The following is a 24,950-nucleotide window of genomic DNA, read 5'->3' on the forward strand; positions in this document are numbered from 1 at the left end:
TTTCTCAAAGGACCTACTTAATGAAGGAGCTAGGGGACCCATTTAGCTGGTTCCAGGCCCAACTCTCCCAGTGCTGCTGCATCCCTCTTGCACTTGTCTTCTCATTGCTTCCCCCCCATTTTTTGAGTGCCAACTTCTTGCTTTTTACTTCATTCTCACTGCTTTCTTCTTGCTTTCCCCCAGATTTTTTGTGTGCCTTCTCCTTGCTTTGCCCTCGCTTTCGCTTCTTTCACCTTGCTTTTTGTCCCGTTTTTTGTGCAGCCTCCTTGCGCAACTCAGAATCATCACCTCACTTCTGGAATTCCAAAGGGCCCTCGGGACCTGGCTATTCGAATGAGCCTCCGGGACCTGGAAGCACCTGGACACCCTGTCGAGCACTTTACAAATCCTTATTGATTTACGGAATTGAAAAGTGTCATATCTGGTGAAAGGCATAAGGTGGGGTGCACAGGCTGCAATAATGAGAGAGAAGAATTTGAAACGACTGTCAATTTGAAGAGAATTTGACAAAGCATGTCATGTAGAAGCCCTCACCTAGAGGACGCTAGTATTTCCTGAAGGCTTCTAAGTAATATAGCAAAAAAAAGGATGAACAACGTTAATTAGCGGTGACAAGAGTCCTGTGTCTTGAAAACAAAAGTGTTCACATTGGCATGTTTAGCTTTATTACCTTCACAGGTGTGGGAGCATACAATTTCAACTAAGCACGCCCAGGGTGATGGTCCACTGTATGTAGTCAGAGGAGAGTACCATACTGCTTTAGATGTTAAGTCTGAAATCCAAGCTGTGAAAGTGATGGGGTCCGAAACAATTCTTTAGTGCTCAGCCGGTACACCAATCAGAAAAAAAATGTTTAAGCTGACAACTACTGTTTTTAATGCAAAAACTGCACTGAAGCCAGAATCAAATGTCGGCATACAGAAATATGGCCTAGTGTCATGATGTTCTTGGGGGAGTACAGGAATGGGGGCCCTGGGGGACAGACAACCATGGGAGGTCTCCCCCCAAGAGTATTGGGGAATTGATGCAGTCTGATGACTGCTTCAGACTACGTTGGGCCATTTGGGCTATTTTTTTGCCTTGTGGCATATAATCTGACATTTTAGGGGGCCAGCCACCATTCTGTCATTGGTGAATCAGTGGCTGGCCAATAGGTTGTAGTCTTTTTTGGCCTGCAGTTATTAGCTTTGGTAGCTAGTGGTGGTGTTTAGGAAGAATACAGAACGGCCTTAGTTCGTGGATTACGGGCAGCATTATTATCCGCAGCCTAACCGTAATGTCAGCAGACGAGAAAGTGGCGGAGGCCTTGCCGCTCCTAAGAGAGGCGGGTTGCCTTAACTTGATGGCGCACGGCTTGGCTGCAGGACGTTGGACGGGTTTGCGGCCGCAATATGGGCTTGCTCGTCTCCATGGACAGTCTGTACTCCTGTAGCGAAGGTAAGTTGAAGGGGTCGCTCCTGCATCAGGAAAGCGGTCGCAGGAGGGAATTACAGCAGTCGGGGAATTGTATTGACGCGGCTGCTGGCTGCGCCAGTCATAATGTCCAGGTTGGAGCCTCCATTGTAGCTGGAGGTGGTTACCTCTGGTATATGGGAGCGAGGGCTTTCTCTGTGTGCCAGAGAGACCTGTGGTCAGGGCAGTGCTTAATGCGCATGTTGGGAAGGGCAGGGTGAGCGTGGAGAGAACTGCTGACAGGCTGGAGATGGGGAGATGTGGGAGCAATGCTGTTTACAGCATGTATGAGCTAGGAGGGAGTTGGTGGTCAGGAGAATATTGTGGTCATGAATAGAAACCAGAAGGCAGTGGGGCACATGTATGAGGGTCCACAAAGACAAGATAATTTCACCCAGGAGATTTAGCCTCACATACCACTGAATGAGTCTGGCTGGCTGGAAAGGGCCTGGCTGGGGCCCAGGTACAATAGGGAAACATGCTGGACAGTGAGAGGCTGGCCCTGCAGAGGCAGCTGGACAGTGCACCCCACAGGCAAGGGTGGCACGGTGTGGGCACGGAGGCAGGGTAAGGGTCTGGGATGTGTACATCAGCAGCTCTAGTTGAGGCCCAGTTGGAATGAAGCAAGGGAGAGGAGGATGAGAGTGAGGGTCCAGGGGACAGCATTCCTTTGAGTCTGGGGGACACTGAGGCACTTGTTTGTTGGCCAAAGCATCCACTGAGGGTCTATGGCAAATGGGAAGGAGGGTATAAGGACCAGGGGCCTGGCACAGGTGGGAGGGGCTAGTTTAGGGGGATTGCTGTAAGAGCAGGGAGTGAAGCAGTCTAGGTTGGTTGTTGAAGGTGTAGTAAGTCCGGAGCAGTGGTAGGTGAGGACATAATCAGCAGACCAGACCTCTTTTCTTCCTTGCAGGGCAGTACAGCGCGGGATGTGGTGAACTTGGGGGAGCTTTGTGCAGTTCTATGGACCAGAGAAGAAGGGAAAGCTGGGCATGGGTGGCCACCTGGAGTGCAGCAAGGGATGGTACAACATCACTGGCACTGAGGTGGGCTCAGTCTAGGATGGTGCAAGAAAGAAGGTTTGGGGCAATCTCCGGTATCACAGTGCATGGGTTGTCCCGCATTGTGGGAGGCAGACAGGGCATAGTGAGGCCTCTAATCACATCCACAATTGCAGCGTTCTGGTGCACCAGCGGGTATATGCGCAGTGGGAGGCATGCACAGGTTCCTCACAGGCAGATGAATATGAAGTGTTGGAGACCACAATGCTTGATTATGATGAGGACAGCCTACAGGAAGGTGAGATGCAGGAGGAGCGCGACATCCAGGGGGATGTGGTGCAATTGTGGCACGAAGGGGCGGTACCCGGGGAGGGATCTCATCAATCTGTCTATCGTGTTTTACACAAAGCTGCTTAGGTGCAAGGACCTGCAGAACAATCTTAGGCAACACGGCAGGGGCGAACGGCACTGAAGTGGGCCCCGACCTTGGCACCAGGTAAGCCCACATACAGTGAAGGGGAATGTAAACGGATGGTGTCTATGGGTGTGGAGGCTAAGGAGCCTTAAAAGTGCAGGGAGGCTCACCTCAGAAAAGGTGCAAGTCAGAGGAGTAGGGACAGGCGACTGGAGTGAATTACATAAGAAGTCTGGCAGCAGTGAGGTCACACACAAGAGTAAGTCAAAAGGGTGTGACAATAAGAGGATTTGCGGGACAGTGACGCAGGAGGCAGGGACACGAATGGCCAAGCTGGAAGAGGAGCAGACAAGGGGCAGATATTAAGAGTAAGCTGGACTTCCTAGAGAGCAAAGAATTAAAGGTGGGAACCTCTAAGCCGTTGGTGGCTCACTTAATGTTAGCAACCACAAAGAAGATTTGGAAAGGGGAATATGTTGAGATGCTGAAGTTATTGCACAGGGAGCTGCAGGCAAAAGAGGGCTCCAAAGAAGAAGAGTACAAATTGGCAAAAATGGCCTGAAGTGTCAGTCACAATCAAGAACTGGACTACAGCCTTCCTTATTTATGCTAGCGTGTACTGCGAGAAGTACCCCGCAGAGGTCAGTCGCTCCATTTAAGTGCATGGATGTAATCAGAAAGCCTCACAACAACTATGAGAGCTATGCCTGGGTGAAATACGATGAGGAATTCCAGGCAGGTATGGCTGTAGACCCGGAGGTTCAGTGGGGGACGAAACAGATTCCAACTTGTAGCAACACACGATGTGGCAGGCTAAATTTGGTAAGACAGTTTTCAAGGCCAGTGGTTTGCCTATAGTATATCACCCTTTCGGAGCGCCCCACCGAGGATGGGTGGGATTGACTGGGAAGGGGCAGGACGGTGTTCCATGGGGAGCAAATTATCAAACAGGAGTATGTTGGGATTTCAACAAGGGTGCCAGGGTGCCTGCACATGAGAATACTGCAAATTCCGACATGAATGCTCCAAGTGTTCGGGACAACATGCCTTAATTAATGGTTCAGGGGGTGCATCCGGACATCGGCAGTCGAACAAAGAGAGTGCCGGTGCCCAATGGAATGCTCAATCTGGCAATTTCCGCTGGGAGAGGGGCACCCAGGGTACCGGGGGAAAAGACTCCTAATCCAATCAACATTGTACGGTTGGGCTTTTGGTTGACACTCTACAGGCAGCGGGAGGACACTAGACTACTACTTGAAGGTTAGTGGTAGCAGTGACATTATGGGGAAGAATTTGGCCCACAAAAAGATGTTGTTCCAGGTGGACAACATGTCCATAGTTCAGGTGGTGAACAGACCGTTCACCGGGGACCCCCGGGTGCTGAAAGTGCTGTGGGTATTCGTACTGGGGTGCTTAAAGCAGGACATTCCATTTACGGCTAGTCATGTGCCAGGTGTGGCAATAAGATTGCAGGTGCTTTGTTTCATTCAGAGTGGGGGAGCTTCCATGGGTTGGCTACAGAAGCAGAGCAAGTCAAGACCCAGACGCCCAAAGAATTGTGAAGAGTAGGAGACAGAAGATGCTTCAGTTGGTGGTGAACTCTTTAGCAGTTTGCATACGTGTCGCAAATACAAAGACATGGATGGAATTTTTGGACAGTGGTGCATGAAGATGACAAGAGGGCTGGGCAAGGACAGAAGACGTGATGCAGTACATTTTGATGCTCACTGAACGCGGACAGTCGAGGGTCATGATTTCTGAGAAATTGGTGGGCATATCATTTATGGGGAAATTCTTTACACATTTATCTCCTAAGTTAAGCCTAACTTCTCATGGGCCAAGCTACCAAGGGTTGAGCAAAGATAGATTTATTGACACCTTGACTGGACCTTATGTGAGATTGTGGCCTATAACTAAGTGTAGGTACCTACCTGTCCTTACAAATAATCTACTTTCCAAATGGGGGCCTAGGAGGAAGCAGATATACATAGACTTGCTGGGGATGCTCCTGGCGATATTGCCAGCGTGTTTACCGAACCTGGGGAGACCTTACTGTTTAGGGCCATCATCTCATGGATGTTCTTTGGGGCGTTTAGAGTATCAGTGCTATTAGTGACCTGGTTTTGAATCAAACCACATTCTAGATCCCTCACAGTCCGGATTCAGGATCAACCACAGCACTGAACAGCCCTCCTTGAAGCCCCAGACGACATATGCACCATACTGGTCCACAGAGACATACCCGCTCCCATCCCCCTCGACCTCTCTGCCACATTTAACACAGTCTCCTACTCCACCCTCTGCACCAGACTCCACAACGTGGGCATCCACGGCAAAACACAGGAATGGATCCGATCCTTCCTGACCGGAAGATCTCAGAGTGTCAGACTTCCAACGTACACTCTGGCGCCCAAAGAAACGTGATGCGGAGTCCTCCAGGGATCCTCACTAAGCCCGACCCTCTTCAACATCTACATGGCCACGCTCGCTAAAATCGTCAGACAACAACGACTAAACATTGTCTCCTATGCCGACGACACCCAGCTGATCCGCTCCCTGACCAATGAGCCTTCAACAGCCAAGATAAATTTTCACAATGGCATGAGAGCAGTCACCACCTGGATGGAAGCCAGCTGCCTCAGGCTTAATTCAGACAAGACAGAGAGCCTTGTACTCGGCTTCACCCTTTCCACCTGGGACAACTTCTGGTGGCCTGCAGCCCCGAGAAACACCCACTAACCATGCACGCAACTTGGGCATCATTCTGGACTCAACACTTAACATGACCCGTCAAGTCAACGCCGTCTCTTTAGCCTGCTTTCACACCTTACGCCTCCGTCGAAGCATCTTCAAAATGGATCCCCACAGAGACTAGAAGGACGGTCACCCATGCCCTGGTCAGCAGTAAATTGGACTACAGCAACACACTCTACGCCGGCATCACAAAGAAGCTACAATCAAGACAACAGAGAATCCAGAACAAAGCAGCCAGACTCATTCTGGACATTGCCCGCCACAACCACATCTCTACCCACCTAAGAGACCTCCACTGGCTCCTGGTCAACAAACACATCACCTTCAAGCTACTGACTCACACCTATAAGGCACTTCACAACATTGGACCAGACTACCTCAACCACTGCCTGACCTTCTACACCTGCCAGGAAACTACGATCCTCCCACCTTGCCCTTGCCACCATCCCCAGAATCAAGAAAAGCACAGCTGGAGGAAGATCCTTTTCCTACTTCGCAGCACGGACATGGAACACACTCCCTGTTAAACTCAGACAGGGCGCATCACTGAAGCAATTCCGGAAGGATCTCAAGACCTGGCTCTACGAATGATCAGCATGCCCACCACAGCACCTTGAAAATCTATGGGTGATTAGCCGCGCTCTACAAGTACTGATTGACTGAAGAAGCAAAGGGGTCAGGGCCTTACATGGGAGGATACATCAGTATAACTTCAATCTGGATACGGTTGCACAGGTTCAAAACAGATTGGGGTGGCAAGGGGTGTCTTCAAGTTTACCCGAGGTAGGAACTCTGTCAGGGGTGTTTGGATCGACATTTAAGAAGCCAAGGCTTGTCGGAGGCTGCAGTGGCCTTTTCACATGGGGATGACAGGTCAGCCACTGCTTTCCAGCTTTTGTCAGTTTTACAGAAAGAATTAATAGCTTTAGGCATGGACGCTTCGCGTTTTGGTACCGTTGGAAATAGGGTCTCTAGTTGGCAGTCGGTTTGCACCCTGTCCAAGTAGAGACCCTCACTCTAGTCAGGATAAGGGAGATACCCACTTAGATAACCCCTGCTCACCCCCCTTGGTAGCTTGGCACGAGCAGTCAGGCTTAGCTCAGAAGCAATGTGTTAAGCATTTTCATATTACACACAGTAATACAGTAAAAGCACTTCAAAAGGACCCCACACTAGTTGTAGAAAAATAGCCAATATTTATCTATATAAAACAAGACCAAATATGATAATAATCCAACATACAATAAATAAGATATTAATTTTGCAAGAATTACTCAAAAAGACAGTTCCTTGAAGTTGATAGCTCCACCTGGGGCTATCACGGTGTTGTGATCAACAAAACCAACCGTTCAGGCTGGTCAAGGGCCAGCTACAGTGTGGGGAAGACCCACAAACAGTACCTTGGAAATGCAGAGCATTGTGATCTTGGTGATGAGGTCCGGAGAGCAGCATCGCTGGCGTTGCGGTGTCGGTTCCGGAGGTCGGTGCGAGGGTCGTCTGGCCCTTGAAGTCATACACGTTGCAGATCAAACTCCGGGCTGATGAAGTCAGGAGCGCTGGCGTGCATGGCATCGGGAGCTGCGGTGAGAAGCGGGACGATGAGACATGTGGTGCCCACAGGTCACGGTGCAGGCAGCGGCTCAGTGATGGTGTCCAGCGTCGTTGTCGTTGCTGAAGCGCTGTCGTCGGTAGGCCCAAGTCGGTGGTGCGGCGCAGGACGTACTTCATGTGGCATCCATGGGTCGCAGTGCAGACAGGGATGCCTGTTGATGACACTGGAGTCGATGGTGCTGCTGTCGGTGGGCTGGGGCTGCGGTGTGGGACGGGACAGTGCTCTGTGTACCTCAGAAGCGGTGTCCACAGGCCACGGTGCAGGCAGAGGCGCTGGTGTCAGCAGGAGCATCGTCGTCGGGGATGCCTAGGCAGCGGTGTGAGCAAGGCGATGCCAGAGTGTGGGGCTCACAGGTCACTGTGCGAGCAACAGCATAGTGGTGGCGTCATTTGGGGGTGAGACCAGGGTTGTGGTGCGAAGCGGGGGCAATGTGATTCTGTGCGGCGTCGGCATGTCACAATGCAGGCCAGCAGCGTCATTGATGGTGTCACAGTGGTTTTTCTAATTGAACAGCACAAAACACACAGTTCCCAGTGCTGTAGGCAGATGAAACTGAAGTCTTTGATATCCCTGAGACTTCCACCAGGAGGCAAGCTCTACTCCAAGCTCTTGGAGTACTTTCTCAAGCAGGATACACAGCAAAGTTCACCCTTTGCTCTCTTTCAGTTGCAGTTGCAGAAGCAGCAACTGCAGGCCAACCCAGCAAAGCAACACAGCAAACGGGCAGTACTCCTCCTCCAGCTCTTCAGCGCTTCTCATTGGCAGAGGTTCCTCTTGATCCAGAAAGATTCTAAAAGTCTGGGGCCTTAGGTCCACTACTTATACCCCTTTCTGCCTTTGAAGTAGGCAGACTTCAAAGGAAAGTCTCTGTTGTAGACAAGATCCTGCTTTGCCCAGGCATGGCCCCAGACACACACCAGGGGGTCGGAGACTGCATTGTGTGAGGGCAGGCACAGCCCTTTCAGGTGTAAGCGACCACTCCTCCCTCTACTCTAGCCTAGGTGCCCAATCAGGAAATGCAGGATACACCCCACCTCCCTTTGTGTCACTGTCTAGAGGGAATTCACAACGGCCCAACTGTCAGTCTGACCCAGAAGTGGAATACACAAGTAGGCAGAGACACAAAATGGTTGTTATTATCAAACAACTAATTTAAAAACCACCTTTACTAAAATAAATATTTTAAAATTGTGAGTTCAGAGACCCCAAACTCCAGATACATATCTGCTCTCAAAGGGAAACTGCACTTTAAGAATAATTAAAGGCAGCCCCCATGTTAACCTATGAGCGAGATAGGCCTTGCTACAGTAAAAACCGAATTTGGCAGTATTTCACTGTTAGGACATGTAAAACACATCAGGACATGTCCCCCCTTTAACATCCACTGTACCCTGCCCTTGGGGCTACCTAGGGTCTACTTTAGGGGTGCCTTATACGTAGTAAAAGGGAAGGTTGGGGCCTGGCAAGTGGGTACACTTGCCAGGTCAAATTGACAGTGCAACACTGCACACACAGACACTACAGTGGCAGGTCTGAGACATGTTTACAGGGCTACTTATGTGGGTGGCACAATCAGTGCTGCAGTCCCACTAGTAGCATTTGATTTACAGGCCCTGGGTACCTGTAGTGCATTTTACTAGGGACCTACCAGTAAATCAAATATGCCAATAATGGATAAACCAATCAACAGTGCAATTTATATAAGGAGCACTTTTACTTTAGCACTGATTAGAAGTGGTAAAGAGACAATAAACCAGCAAAAACAGAGTCCAGTATACCATAAAAACAGGTGGTCAGAAGCCAAAAAGACGAGGGAGACATGCCAAAAAGCTGCCAGGTCTAACAGGTACACACTCATTCCGCACAGGAATGGCTACCGAAGCCGGGAAGAGGGGCTGGAGCAGGGACAAAATCACGAGGACGGGCAGATGGGCTTCAGATTGTTTCCAGTGTTACGTCAGGCAAGAAGAGAAAGATTGCTGAGGCCGGATTTGTGCCAATTGCGTTTTATTTGTGCTTTTCCAGGTTCGGTGCCTGGCCGGAGGCAGTGGGCCTGTCCATCTGGATTGTGGGACACTCTTTCATAAACAGGGTGGAGAGGCAAGCACTGCAAAGCAGCTTTGGAGTGAACCTGGGCCTTGATCAGGATATACACTACGTCCAATGGGGTATACAATGGCAGGAACTTTTGCCATGCCTGAACAGGTTGCCAGTCACGGGCCAGTGCCCAGATATTCTACTCCTACACCTTGGGGAGAACGACATTGCGGAGGGGTGGGGATGTCTGCATTGATGAAAGTAATGAAGAAGGATCTAAGGGAGATTCAGGTGCAGTGTTCCGGTTGTCATATAGTGTGGACGGAATTTGTGCCGAGGAGGTGTTGGCGTGGGACCATTCGTCTGGCAGCATTTGAAGGGGCTAGGTGTAAATTAAATAAGGAAATGCAAGTCATTTTTGGTTTAAATCTGTTTATTGCCTTTGAACATTTCTGTACATTTTTCAAATACAGTCTCATCAGGGATACAATGTTCAATAATAGTATGGTTTACCAAAGTATGCTTCACAATGAGGAATGCATGTAAACAGCAAAACGGACCAGTCGTTAGGAAACTCGATTGGATACAGAGGCATATTGTAACTTGTATGCAGCCCTCACATTATGTGCAATAGTATTAAGTCATTAGGAAGCACGGTAAGGATGAATAAGTTAACTTACAGCAATACCCTCCATAAAGGCCACAGAGGAAGACATACATTGTACCTATTTGTTAATTGTTCGCAATAGTTGATGTAGATAACTGAAAGATTCCAACAGGGACAACCAGAATTAAAAAGAAGGGTAATAACTATAGTAACTGCCATGCTAACCCAAACTGCGCCTTACATTGCCCATGTTTGTCAATGTAATAATTTGTAAGCAGTAGCACAACCCCGGCAGTAACAGCCAAGCGAGTTCCCAGGCAGGTAGCTGCCAATGTAAACAGGACAGGACAAGTCTGGACAAAGGGCCACATAAATTAAGTCTCCTTGTTAGCTACATCAGCGCAGAGTGGCTGTAAGCCCCATGGTTTGGAAGCATCAGGGATCTGTGTGTAGGTCTGCCATTACTGCGTCCCAACTGCTGGCAATTGGGTGTCTGCATAATCCCACTGCATCTTCCCTATGTAGGGCCATGCTTTCCGCCTGCACCCAGTTTGTGAATGACATTGAACCCATGCTGCGAGGTGAGGGGGTTCAGGCGACTTCCATCTGCAAGTAATTCGATGTTTAGCCACAATCAATCCCAAGTTAATAAAGCAGGATTTAACTTTATGCTGCTTGCTCCTACAATAGAGGCCTAACAGGCATACCTCCCATGTATTTGAGATTTCTCTATCTGTGCAATGTATGAGGCGACATATGACTCCAGTCCAGTAGTCTACTAAACGGGGGCATGCCCAGAGCATGTGTACAATATCTGCGTCTAGTAGTTCACAACGCGGACTGGCAGCAGTGGTGCAGTGAAAAAACGGTATGTTAGAGGAGGTAAGGTAGCCCTTTGCACAATATATAACTGAATCAAGTGGAATCGGGCATTCCGTGGTATGTGAACAGGACTCTCCAGTAGGGAGGACCAATCTTTGCCAGAACATGGGTGATGGAGTTTCGCCTCATGGCGCTCATGTAAGGACGCAAGCAATGGTGCTGTAAGTGCTTGCAAAGATTTAGCCAGCCAATGCACCAAGTGTTGCCCTGAGCCCAGGGTATGAAGGTATTGAATGGTCAGATGCATAGGGTGTTCACTCGATATATCTCCCCAGTTTTGCTATGATGTACCAAGCAGAGAAGTGTGCAGGAGAAAATGCCCAGGGGGGAGTCCCATTTCCATTACCAGCATTTCATAAGGTTGAAGTGTACCTTCTCTGTAAAGATCGCCCACCGATTGAATTCCCACGGCTGTCCATGCAGAGAGTTCCACCTTAGTGCTGAAATGTCTCCCATGGGGTGTGCGCTGGAGTGCCAAAGCTGCAGCATATGGAATTGGTGACTTTGTAAGGGAGAGGCTATGCCTAAAGCATCCGTGCACCACCTGTAGTAGGGTTGATTGGGGTTATATGGGTAGAACAGCCGGAGAAGACTATACTGATTCCAGGCCTGAAGGAGTGTCAGTAAGTTGCAATGCATTGAGCCATCTAGCAACCCACTGGAGGTGGGATGCTAAAAAATAATGCTAGAAGTTAGGAATCACCAGCCCTCCTCGATCTGTGGGATGATACAACTTGTGGAGTGTGACTCAGCATTTGGAAGTGTTCCAGACGGAGCTCCTGAGTCGACCCTCAAGGGACTGGAAGAATGAAGCACGGATATAAAGGGGCAGATTAGCCAAATAATACAGTAAACGAGGGAGTGCCACCATTTTAAGCAATGCCACTCTGCCAGGCTCTGATAAGGGTGAGGTCTACCAGAAGGACATCTCAGAGTGCAGGCCCAGTAGCATGTATCAAATTGACATTAGGCAAATGATAAATTTTCAAGCCCAAATATCTGAACATGCGTGGTTGCCAATTCAGAAGAGGCGCAGAGGAAACTACTTCAGAGTTTTGGGTATGGGGGACAGCAGGAAAAAGACAGGATTTGGCCCAATTGACCCGAGTCCCAAAAGGGTGGCAAACCAGTGAAGGGTACTAGGGATCAACTCAGGAATAGATGATATGTCTCTCACATAAATGAGGAGATCATCAGCATATAGAGCTATTGAGATGACACCATCACTGAGGGGGATACCCAAGTCATGGCCCAGTGCTCAGAAATACCCTGCTAGAGCTTCCACTGCCAATAAGAACAGCTGAGGAGACAGTGGGCATCCTTGACACGTGCACCGCTCTATAGGAATGGAGTCAGAGACAGGGGAGCCCGTCTTCACACGAGTGGGAGTGTATATAGTAGATAAACAAGCCTTAAGAAACCATCACCAAATCCATAGTGGGGCAGCACTGCAAACAAGAATGACCATTCTAAAAAGTTGAATGCCCTTTGTAAATCGAGGACCAGGCAACCAGTATTAGGCCACCCAGTCGGAGCACTTCCAGTACGTGAACAATTTCGATTCTAGTGGAGACAAATGGTCCGCCAATATTTTTGCTAATGTTTTATAGTCTGTATTTAAGAGCGCTAATGGGCGATACAAACCTAAAACTTTAGGGTCCCTATTTGGCTTTGGTAGGGAGATGAGAAGCGCCTCACGGAGAGAAGCCGGAAGCTGAGATGTTTCTACCACCTCGGCATAAAGTAATTGCAATTGAGATATGAGTAGCGTGGCGTATGCCTTATAAAATTCTGCAGGCAAGCCAACAGACCAGGTGTCTTGCCAGTCACTAGTACACGTATCGCCTCACGTATTTCAAGAGGTGTGCCGGGGCCAACTAATTCCACCTTTTGGTTGTGGATAATGGAGGGAAGGGGTGTTGTAGCCAAAAAGGAGTCAATATCTTCTGAGGTGGCCACTGATATTGATCGGTGTAGAAAGGTTTAATGGCTTGTCAATGCTTGATGAATATCACGTTGTGTATACAATAAAGGTCCCACAGCAGACTGCAGTGCCACTATGGGACTCCTTGACCTGTCCTGTCTTCTCAGCCCCACCAGGAGGGAACCCACTCTATCAGCGATCCCATGTATTTTGGCCGAATGGGCAGCATAGTTATAGCATGGTAAGGTGGTGCGTTCGCCCTGGGCCTCTGCCAATTTTTGGCTGTCGGATGGGCCAGCTATTGCTGCATTCTCCAGATGCATCAGTTGTCTTTCAATGCATGTTATGTTATCGTTTAGTTGCCGGTGAATATTCCAGCAAACCCCCATACAATGTCACCTTAAATGCATCCCACTCAGCAGACCATGCAGCAGTGGTATCCGCATTAACATCAAAATACTCTGTGATTGCCGCAGCAACGGACTCACAGAAAGGTGGGTCTTCTAATGCTGCTGGCTGAAGACACCACGCCGGGATTGGAGGGGTACTTGTATCCCAGGCTAATTGGCGGAACTGTGGATTATTATCAGAGTGGCTGTAGCCTAGGTAATCTATACTGGTGACACAAGAGGGCAACATTCAGCGTGCCTACCAGTCTATCAATTCTCGCATGTAAAGAGTGGTGGCATGTAAAGAGCGCTGAGTAGAAGGAGTAGACCTTAGTGGTCTCATTGCAGTTGCACCAGAGATCAATTAATCCCCAGCGCTGCAGCTAAGTGTTAAATGCTTGGGTGCTTGACGAGGCAGCCATGTGAGGTAGTGGAGAGAATGATCTATCTAGAGCCGTGTCGAGCATGCTGCTAAAGTCGCACCCTAGCAACCAGGGTATGCCGCCCCAGTGTGAAAGGACGTGAGGTAGAGAGTGTAAAAATGCACCTTGTTCCACGTTGGGGGTGTATATACTTCCCAATAGGACGTGCCAGTTATCTAGCATACCCTTTACTAGAGCATATCTTTCCTCTGGATCTGTGAACACCTCATCTGGCGTGAACAGAGTGCCTGGTCTAATCCAGAGGAGTGATCCGCAGACATATGAGGAGAAATCAGTGGCATAGACTTGTCCCCACCAGCATCACTGTAGTCTAGAAGCATCCCAACTTGTGAGGTGCGATTCCTGCAGGAAGACGATATTTAAAGCATGTCTGCGAAGGTAAGAGTAAATGGTACATCTCTGAATGGGGTGTGAATACCATGAATGTTACATGTTAGCACTTTCACAGAGACCATGGTGATGAAAGGGTGTAAGAACTGTGTTTCTGGGGTGATAATAGCAATCCTATGCTACTGCAGAAGGGCATGGTGGCAGCACTGTTGAGGGTGAAGGCGAGCGAAGCGCGTAGCATGTGTAACATAACAAAATACAATGTAATGATTAAACCAGAAACAGTAAATACCATGAGAGCAGTGCACCAATTGAGCGCCCACCCAAACCAGACAGCAACAGGCTCGTAGGAGTACTACGAAGTTCCCACAAATGGTGGGGGGAGAACAGCAGCAGAAGAGGGTACAAACCCCACAATTTGCAGACATTATAGAGCGATAAAATATCAGTAGAATACATCATCAGCAAGGTATGATTGTTCCAAGAATACGCATACAGTGAATAGCCATACCAGGAGGAACAATGGATTCCCAGATCAATGGGCTCATGATCAGAAACATATGGACATAATAGCTTTATATCACACTAGAGAGGTAAAAAGTTGAGCTATCAATACCATTGTCAAGTTATACTATGTTGTCTGCAGTTTGCGGGGTCATCTCTGGCCAGGGCCTCGACTCTCCACGTGAGGAACATGTCATAGCAGAGCTTTCATCACTGGAGAAACAGGGTAGATCATCCTCAGGACCAGAGCACCCCCATCAGCAAGAGTGGTGGCGTACTGTAGTGCCCGACGGTGCTCCGCAAAGATACGCTCCAGGTCTAGAGCAGTCTTGGGCGCAGAAGGACGGTCCGTTCCAAAGCGGCATCAGTGACAGTGGCCTTTTTGTGTTTCCCAAGGTCGTTGATGCATCAGATTGGGAGAGTCTGGAGGTACATGGGCTATATGTGTACAGCCAGTGCCAAGTGTTTTCGGAAGTATCAAAGAAATGTGTGATGCCTTCAGCGACCGCACAAAGGTGTGCAGGAAAAAGCAATGAATACTTCATGTTTAAGGGCTTCATTCCAAGTGTGGCGGTCTTCATACTCTCCTGGTGGTCCCACCGCCACATTACAACTTTGGCAGGCGGGACCGCCTAAAGACCGCCATCACTGCCAAGAACGTTATTCCTGATGGGTAGACTGCGGTCTGAGTTGTGCTCAGCCAAGGTGGCGCTGAACTCAATGCCACCATGCTGATCACAACTCAGCTTTCCGCCAGCCTTCCCATGGCAGTCACCCCACCATGGAAGGCTGGTGGAAAGCCAGTGCCATGGGCCACAGGGCAGCCCCTGCACTGCCCATGGCATTGGTAGTGCAGGGGCCCCCCGCCCAGAACTGTGTCAGGAATAAGGCCATGCGCGCTCCGGGTCCCGTCTCAAACTCCGCTGCGCTGTTCTGCAGTGCTTTATGCGCACCACTTGTCATCCCCTCTTGTTCCAAAGGTGGCCATTAGCATCGTCTGCCCTGTGGCAAAGCTCATAGAGCTGCAGGTTCAGGACGTTGGTGGACAAGATGCACTTATCAGTGCTATTCCAAGAAGGGACTACAATTCCCATGTTTTTAGAGGCAGCAGCCATCTTGGGGTGTGGCAGGCCTATAAAGCCCAGCCACACCCAAGCACGTTGCTCACTATTTTGAAGGCTTCAATGCAATCAGACCTTGTGGGGGTTACTCTGAAGAAGAGCAGAGTTCCAGCATGGCAGAGTGACATCCAATCGAAATATCCTTGTTTCCATGGTAAATTCAAAAACGAGTAGGTCGCAGTCGTAGTGGTAAGGCCTTGATGAATCCAATTTTGGAGAAAGTTGTTACTTCCAGAAGTAAAGCGCCCCTTAGCACAATGAGCAAAGCGTTTTCAGTTTCCAGAGTACAGCGGCCTTGGTGCGACGATCAAAGGCGTTTCAGAGCACAGGTGTAAAGCACTCTTGGCATGACAATTCAAGTGCTTCAGTCTACAGGTGTAAAGCGCTCTTGGCATGACAATTCAAGTGCTTCAGTCCACAGGTGTAAAGCGCTCTTGGCACGGCAATTCAAGCGCTTCAGTCCACAGATGTAGAGCGCTCTTGGCACAGCAATTCAAATGCTTCAGTCCACATATGTAAAGCGCTCTTGGCACGGCAATCAAGCGCTTCAATCCACAGGAGTAAAAGGCTCTTGGCACAACAATCGAAGTGATTCAGGCCACATGAGTAAAGCGCCCCCTTAGCATAACAAGCGTAGCGCTTCAGGCAAGACAAGTAAAAGCGCTTCCTGGTATTATAATTAAAGCGCTTCAAGTTCGATGAGTAAAAACTTTCAGGTCTATAGTTGTTAATGCGAAAACAATCTGGAGATAAGCAAATTATAGTTTTCATTGTTCTTTTTTGGAAAGCATAATATGTGAAAAACATATTTAAGTCTTAGAAAATTTCTAGGTCATGATCCAACGTTTATGTTATGAATGCATAGTAGTTACAGGATTGATATTCAAAGTATGACCATAGCCCAAAGCTCTTGCAGAGGCTGTAGTTTGTTCTTGTTCCATGATTCAAAGAAGGGGCTTCGTTCTCATTTCACAAAAGGGTCTCAATCTGATATTCACGGAGACGCCTTTATTTTCAAGAGTCTATCGATGAGTTATACTGCTATGAATGAGTAAGTGAATATTTGTTCTAACCTTTTCTTTTCATATCTCTCTCCCTGCTGTTCCCTATCCTAATTCCCTTCCCCCCGACTGGCTTCATCATAACTCTGTGCTATAATAGCTTTCTGAGTTGGTGACGCCAGGAGGTGGGCCTTTTGTTCAGCAACGTGCAGATCCAGAGGAAAGGACACTGTGACACACTGTCAGAATGCGCACTGTCTGCAAAGCATTCCAAGGGTGCTGAAGTGCTACAGTATTGGTCTCAGCTCCCTTAAGGGTGCCGAGACCAATACCGTAGCATGTCATATTGCAATGTTCCCAGCAGTCAGCCCAGCAGAACATTGTAATATGAAAGAGGGGGATGCAACCGGCATGGTGATGGCGTCTTCCCCGTTGCATTGGCGGTCCCGTGGTGGGACAGTCAATGTTGTAATTTGGCCCTAAGTGTCTGAGTTTCTTTTTACCTGCCATAAAGGAGCTATGTTGTTTCTGGACCATAACTGTATAATCAGGAAGAAAACACATGATCATTGTCCATCTTAATTTCCAGACGTTTCCTGATTTTGTGGAGTATTGAGTCTCTATCACGCAAATGTAACAGTTTTAGTATCACTGGGCAGGGGTTGGACCTGAGCGCACGCTGGGTGCACGCTGGTGTTGCACTGGGAACCCCACAGGCCACCACCCACCAGTAGGCCATCCCGGTTGATGCTCAGCAGGAAGGTAGGGGTGGCTGTAAGTAGAAGCTACTGCGACAGGCCAAGGCCGATGCTGGCAAATTAGCAGTTAAAGTAGGGGGGAGTGAATCAAATTGCCCATCGACGGGGCGTAGCTAAAAGTGAAAAAAGGGGCTGGAGCTCTCAAGAGAAAGGCAAGTAAATGTCGGGCGAGGGTCAGCTCCATTCTGCTGCAGAAGTGTGCACTGTGTGTGGAGGCAGAGCTGCAACCAGCAGATAATGGTAAGATTGGAGAAGGCGGAGAAGTGTGGCACAATGGTTAGAGCGGCAGACCATGATGCAGAGAGCTGGTCTGGGATAATGGTTCAATTCCTTCCTCGCGGGTCTTGGGCTCAATTCCCCTGGACCAGATAATTCTCACCTCTGTGCCTAATCTAATTAATGGGTCCCACTCTGTAACTCTGGGCAATAGCTTGCTTAATTTCCACAACTGCCCTCATAGTGCTTGGATGCCTGGCTTCACCCTGGGGCTGTCCAGGAGTGGGTACCTCACAGGGAGAAGCCAGGAGGGGTTCCACAGCGGTATGCTTACAGTGCCTTGAATTCAGGGCCAACCAGTTGGCAGGGCCCTCTAGCTTTCTCCACACAGGCGCAGGCTGTAACCAGACTCACAGCTCAGATGTTGCCCCCGTGGATAAAAGGGTAGAAGGAGCGTAATGATGGCAACAGGAGTGTTAGGGGATCACTATGTGGGCAACAGTGGCACCCAATGCTCTAACTGTGCAGGATTAATTGCAGATTACAGGGTTGTTGTGCAGAGCCTCCTCAGAGTGTGTCTGCCATTTTGGCCCTGTTAGCCACGCCCCCCAGAAATGTGAGTTTTTTTTTTGAAAGATAGGAGAATCAGCAAGGTTGAACACTATGACATAAAACATGAGGATTCTGAATTCTTCTGTGACAACTGGGTGCATTTGTCATTTATGGGGATGGAGCTGTACTTGCTACAGACTGGGAAAGTATTGAAGACAATGCTGAAGATACCTTAGATAGCAAAGATGTTTTTTGGGGGGGCTGGATGTCAGGTTTGCTAAGTTTACACAAGTTTATGGTTGTTGACAACAGCAGGAAAAGAACGGGTAGACAGGATCACTCCTGGACGAGCCAGGAAGTTAAAAGGTTTGTTTGGAAGTTTAGTGAGTTAGAGGTTAAAAGGTATACTAAACTTGAAGGGAGTTTTAAAACTAGCTATAGTGCAGATCAACATGGAGGAAATACAGTATTGTAGTATTGCAAGAAGGAGGAGGGTACATTAGGGGTGGAGGGCACGTGATATAGGTTAACTAGGTGGTAGTTTTGTAAGGTAAAGGCCTAGGATCAGTTAATGTTATGTGCCCCTGTGCCAATAAAGCAGCCTTTTTTACACAATCCTGTATCAGTGGTCAGTAATGCATCCTTCTTCTCCAAATATAGCTTGTGTCCCATATGTAATGGCAGGGCCATGTTTAATCTCTCGTATACTTTCACAATAAAGATAGACCGTTTGTAAAATGGCAGAGGAACACTTCTTGAAGTGGCAAGTCACAAACTCAACACAGGCGATATAACTAAAGTAAACCCACTAAATGATTTATATTGATTTACTGAGGGAAGGAAATACAAATTAAATGTAAGATAGTGCATATTCCAATATGCCATGGTGGGCTGTGCATAGCGCAATGCAGCCTACTTGTGCATCAGCACAGAGGATGACACTAGCAGCAGGCCAATCTTTGTACATAGGGTGCTGTGTTGTGTTTTTCCCTTCATGCAATGCAGAACAGCGTATTTGAATTCTGCACTGAGTTGCATAATATCGTACTAAATTTAGTCCATAGTGTATCACATCTTTGTAGATTGCTTGAGTCTTTCCCCATGTAAGGTGGGCTGCCCATATCAATGCACTATGCGTCATCAATTGCCCCTTTGTGACAACATATGCCAATCAATCAATTTATTTGTTGTTTCAGCCATTGGGCCATATAATATAGAAAACCAAGCTAAAAAGTTATGTTAATCAATACAAATGTAGTAAAAGCAAGTTAAAAAGCAAATAAAAACACAAAAATATGTACTAGATCTGTAAGGCTCTAGTAAACACACAGCCTTGGGACAGAAGGCTGGATCTAGTGAATGAGCGATGAAGCCTTGCTGCATTTTCCTGAGTTGTAATTTAAAACAAGCATTTGAAATGCAACGGGTCTCGCATATTATGAACAAGTTGTCATGTTTTGACAACAGCGCCCACAAGCAAAAAAAACAAAACACAAAAAGACGAGTGAAAACTGAGAAAAGATGACTTAACCAAATAAAATAAAGCTATTTTAAAAAATAAAACTTTGAAATTTTGTGCCTGCTGTAGACGTCTTTGCCAGTCAAAAGCCTTCTGTTTGTGGGGCACTCAAAGTTAGAACAAAATAGTACCTCGATCACGTCAGGAGCAGCGGATAGGCACTAATTAAGCTGAAATCAATTAGTGCTTGATCCCTGCTACACACCCAGGAACGGAAATGATGCCAGACATGCCTTGATGAATTATGAGGCCATAAAGAAGAGTGCCACACAAACCAACAAATGGTGAGCGGCAGGCGGGCTCCAAGCCCTTTACTGATCACAACAGCATCTCGCATACGAGACGCATGCGCAAGCGCATGCACTCGCAGGCTCGACCCTAAAGAAAGGTCGAAGGATTTGTCTTCTTACTTCCAGGGTGTGAGCGCATAAAAGCATCAAATAGAGCACAGACTCTTGGCCACCCAGCTCACACATTCGTTGATCTGTGCACGCTAGGTTTTTTGACCACTTGCTGGTATAAACCAAAACTTGCAAGATACCTAGATGACATTTCAGATATTGTTTGTCTCGCCTCTGCGGCCGAAGATCTTAAGTACGGTTCATACGCAATTGACGTCTTGAGGTCAAAATGCACTTTCGTAAGACGGCCGTCCTTCAGGGTCCATTTGACTACTAGGGTATTGACTAAGTGAGACTTTTTGACAACTTTTGCACTGTCACGAGGCAAAGAATCAGGGTTAGTTCAGAAGCAATATTGCCAGATGCTATATTTTTTAAGGTGATAGCAACATGGTTTAACCACGGCAGCTTTGTCAGGCCTCTGTTTGCCAAGATGTCAGAGACAGCAGATGTAAAAACTAGTAGCACTTGTTTGCCCATAACCTGAGCTAGTACAGGCATGGCTAATGAGAGACTAGAGACCCTATGCCAGCAAGGTCAAGATTTGACTTTAAGGCTATCATGGGAGTGCAGGGAAATAGATGAAATAGCTGCCCGAGTAATTTGTTTTGGGCGATTTTTAGAGTACTTTAGTTTTATGCCCCAATAGTCTTGCCCTGAATGAAGCAGTTGATTGGACCTTTGCTTTGGAAGCATTGATGACTGACTCTGGAGATCCTCCTTCAATCTTATTGGCATAGCGGCACTGACATATGTCAATCAAATGAGTGAAGCATGCCACAAAAGTCACCCACACATTTGGTACTGGCATTATCATCTGTCTTGCAGCCTAAATACATCTTGAAATTGCGCTAGGCACACAATTGGAATATACAGTGCATAGGAGAGTGTAGATAAAAGGTGTTTCAGGTATGCTTTTGTCATATTCGCCCAGCGACTCAGACTAATGTGGGACAAGTAGGTGTCATTGCATTACCACCAAATATGGCTTTGTACAGCAGATCATGGGCAAATTGGCTGTCAAATTTGTATTCCCTATGTTCGCCTCTCCAAAGACCTACCTTGTAGGCCATTGTAGATGGCCACAAGATAATACAGTTCATAGTCTTGGCTTCCAAGACCCAGTCATCTAGTGGGGACTGTAGCTTGCCAAGGCCTACTCTTCTCCAATTGGTACTCGGTTAGCAGGGAATGTAGTTCTGTAAGACCTTCAGAGGGACAATTACAGTAAAATAGTAACAAAGAAATAGTCAAGCCCAACAATGTCAAGTAGAAATATAAGCTGTATGACTGACTACTGCCTGGATATTACACGTCCTGTGCAGACCCTCACAGTAGGATATCAATATAAAATATAAAAGGCCAATCCATTTCAGGATGCTAGCCAAAAGCCCAATTTAGTATACATTTGAATACAATCAAAATGGGGAGGATGTGACATCTGCAATTACTGGACATTATCAAAGTCTAAATAGCCCTGTTAGTCTGTCTTATTAAAATAGTCCTTTCAATGTACTGTCAAGTAGACTTGAGGACACCCGCGTAGTCACTTATATTCCCACTAGAATGAATTACAAATGAATCGATGCCTGGTGGTGGGACCCTTTATTGTTAAATATGTCTATTTGACCACACCCCCTATAGGTTCTTCCACCTGGAAGGAGACTCTCAACTTTCCAGTGAAGAGAAGAACGACCCCTGACCATGAGTGAGATCAGCAAAAAGGCCTCGCTTCTCATCGTTTAGTGAGTACCAAGAAGTTAGAATGATCAGAATCGTACCAAATACAACTGCATGAGCAAATTCGAGAAGCAGCAGAGACAGTTTCCACGCTTATAAATGAGTAGCCCGCACCATCCTATCTCATCCAATACCACCTGGGAGCATGTATCCACAATCCCGCTCCAGAGGTACACTGAGGTTGGGTATGGCTGCCACCAGTGGCCACACTTCTAGAACCATGTAATTGTGCCTGTTGCCCTTATGGATTTGGAAATATTAGCATTTACAGTAGTGGTTGGCTCGTGACCCTAAAGCACAGTTACAAGAACTAACTGGTGCAGCCATTTGGTTCATAGGGATCCCCTAGTCCCTACACCGTCCCTAACAGCTGCAAATTTCTGCAGCGACCAGCCTACCTAGAGGCACAGACCCCTGAAGTTTGGTACCCCTATAGGATTCCTTTGTGAGTCTTAGCAGCTGCGCCGTACACTGACCTTAGTTACAACTGTGAAAGACCAGTTGGATTTAAATCACCAGGGGAGTATCAAGACGGCTATGCCCTCGTAGCAGTATAAACAGAAAGAAGCCGTGTTTCAGATAGAGATGATCCGTTGCCACGAAGTACAAATAAAAGATTCAGACAATAGTCTGGTTTGAAGACATTAACCAGTCAAAGTCACAGCAAAATCAATAGTAAGGTCCTTAGATTGTGAGGTAAAATTATTTGATAAGATTTCGCACAACATTGATTATTAACCAAATTTGAAAACACTCAATTAGGGAATAAAAAAAGAAAATGTAAAGAGATTTAATAAACTGAAGAGATTTGATGATCACCAGGAATGTTTCTGAAATGTATGAAGGCTGAAACGCAAGTATTGAGCAAGTGTATGCTCAACAGAATTGGTATACGGGCCTAAATCAGAGGTTGGCAGGCAGCCCCCCATCTAGTGGGGAAGGAGGTAATAACCTCTGCTGGCCTAGTGTACTGCCTGCCATATTAGGAGATCTTCTCCTGGCTGGTGGTGATCTCTACGCCTTCAGAGGAGCCTCCACGAGGGCGGCGTAGGTTTGCCATCTTCCTTGTGGCTGCTCCACAGACTTTTTTGTTTTATAAAATCAAACTCTCAAATCATAAGTTTCTTTTAGTAAAATTAAAAGCTAGTAGCCCTCTAGAGTTATCTCCCAGGATGTTCGGAACACATTGTATTTTTCTGTTCAGGACTCTTGGCAGTCCAGAGAGGGTAAAAAGTATGTTGCACACCTGCTCTAATTAGGGAGGATGAGCTGAGGAATTTAGACTGACGGCCCAAATTCCGTCTGGCCATCAGTCTAAGATTTCCATCAACAGAGCTGGCGGGTGAACAGCTAGCAGACTCTAAGCCGAACGGGCAAACCATCAGTTTGGCAGACAGTGTACTCTGACACGTTTACGACTACGTCCTCTGACCATCAAACTATAAATAAGCAACTATGTCGCTACGATCTTACATTGAGTATTACAAGGTGTGTCAAAACATCATGTTGGTGCTGTGATAAAATACATAGCAAAGACAAGGTTTCCTCTAAAGTCACTTGCATTTTTCCTAAGAAATTAACTACTGTGCAATGCAAAAAGATGGCCTCTTATATAGTGAAAACAATAATGACATACAGTTAAAATAATGTAGTGATGATGTGACACGTGAGAGCGGTCAAACCACAAAGGATACTTTGTCCATTAAACTCAAAGGGGCAGATTTATGGAAAATCCCAGCGCCCCTTTGCCCCCCCTACCACTCCCATGTGCTTGCTGTATTTAAAATACAGTGCATGATGGCGCAGGGTAGGGGGCAATAGCGTAATTTTTCATGATGAAATTGATGTGCTATGCAGGAGTAGCTCCAAAATGTTGGCGCTACTCCTGCAGAGTACATAGGGGTCCATTATAAAGAATGAAAGCCCCCTTTTAACGCCTGCTCTGAGCAGGCGTTATAAGTGCCATACAAAATAACGCAAGGAAATCTCTTAGATTTCCTTGCACCATTTGTTTTGGCCCCCCTCTAACGGGGGAACACCCCTTTTGTATGCATTATGCCTCACGCAGGCATAATGTAGTGCAAAGGGTTAGAAAGTGGCGTAATGCATGCAGTGCGCCACTTTGTAAATATGGCACTAGGATTTTGGCTTCGTTGGGCCACATTAGAGTCAAAACAAATAACGCTAATGTGGCGCAAGGTAGTTCTGGGGGTTATAAATATGCCCCTAAGTTAGTATATCACAATGATCTTTAATTGAGTATTGCAAAGTGTGTCAGAACACCAATTTGGTATACTAATAAAATCCACAGGAAAGGCAAGCTAACTAACTAAGCTAACTAAAGGCAAGTTAGACTAACTTTAACTTTTTCTAAGACATCAATTACTGTGCAATGCAGAAACATGGCCTTTTATATAGCGAACACAATACTGACAAATAGTAAAAATGGTGCAGTGGCAATGTGACGTGTGAGAGCCATGAAACCTTACTGTACAACAAGGAAAGATCATTAAACATAGCCGGTTTACAAGTCGGAAACCTGTTGAATTTAACCGGTCAGCGTTTCGTCCCGTAAGTCAATTATTGGACCGAGTCTTCACCAAGACTTGCAATTCAAGGCAAAGGTCACCATCAGAAAAAAAACACTTAAATATATAAACGAAGACAGGTCTTAAATCAAATGACGGCAAGTGTTATTCTCCATGCACCCCATTCACAACCAAAATGTGGATTGGGAAAAGCAGAAAAGTTCACTTCACCGACAGTAACCACAGTGATACAAACAAAATGATGTAAATGTAGTTTTTTTTCTATCTCCATATGACTATGCGATAAAAAATAACCACCATGCAGTAACGAAGGGCCAAAAATTACCAGCAAAACATCTTTTGTGCAAGTCACTAAAACGGATGAATGCAGACTGCCACTGTATCCTGAAAATAATTTAGACATTACGTGAAAAGTCACTCAAGATATAAATGTGATACCTCGGTGAGGCGCATTAAAGGCAAACAGAGTTCACTAAATTATTCAAAACTTGTGGTTTTTGTAAAGAAAATCAAGCGCAGTGGTGGGAAACAATTACATGAGGCCTGGACTCGTGGAACTGGACTTAAAGAGAAGGAGAACTAGCAAGCACACCAAAGGCTGAGGCCAAAGTATCAACAACCTCCTAGCTCAGAAGGACCACTTGGTAAGGCCTGTATAACTTGGGCAAACGACAGATTTTATATTTTGCCAGTGGTAAAAATATACCTGATGTTGTCCTGTGTCTTATCTTACACGTTATTTT

This window comes from Pleurodeles waltl, chromosome 6, assembly GCF_031143425.1.
Source record: "Pleurodeles waltl isolate 20211129_DDA chromosome 6, aPleWal1.hap1.20221129, whole genome shotgun sequence".
Taxonomy (NCBI): domain Eukaryota; kingdom Metazoa; phylum Chordata; class Amphibia; order Caudata; family Salamandridae; genus Pleurodeles; species Pleurodeles waltl.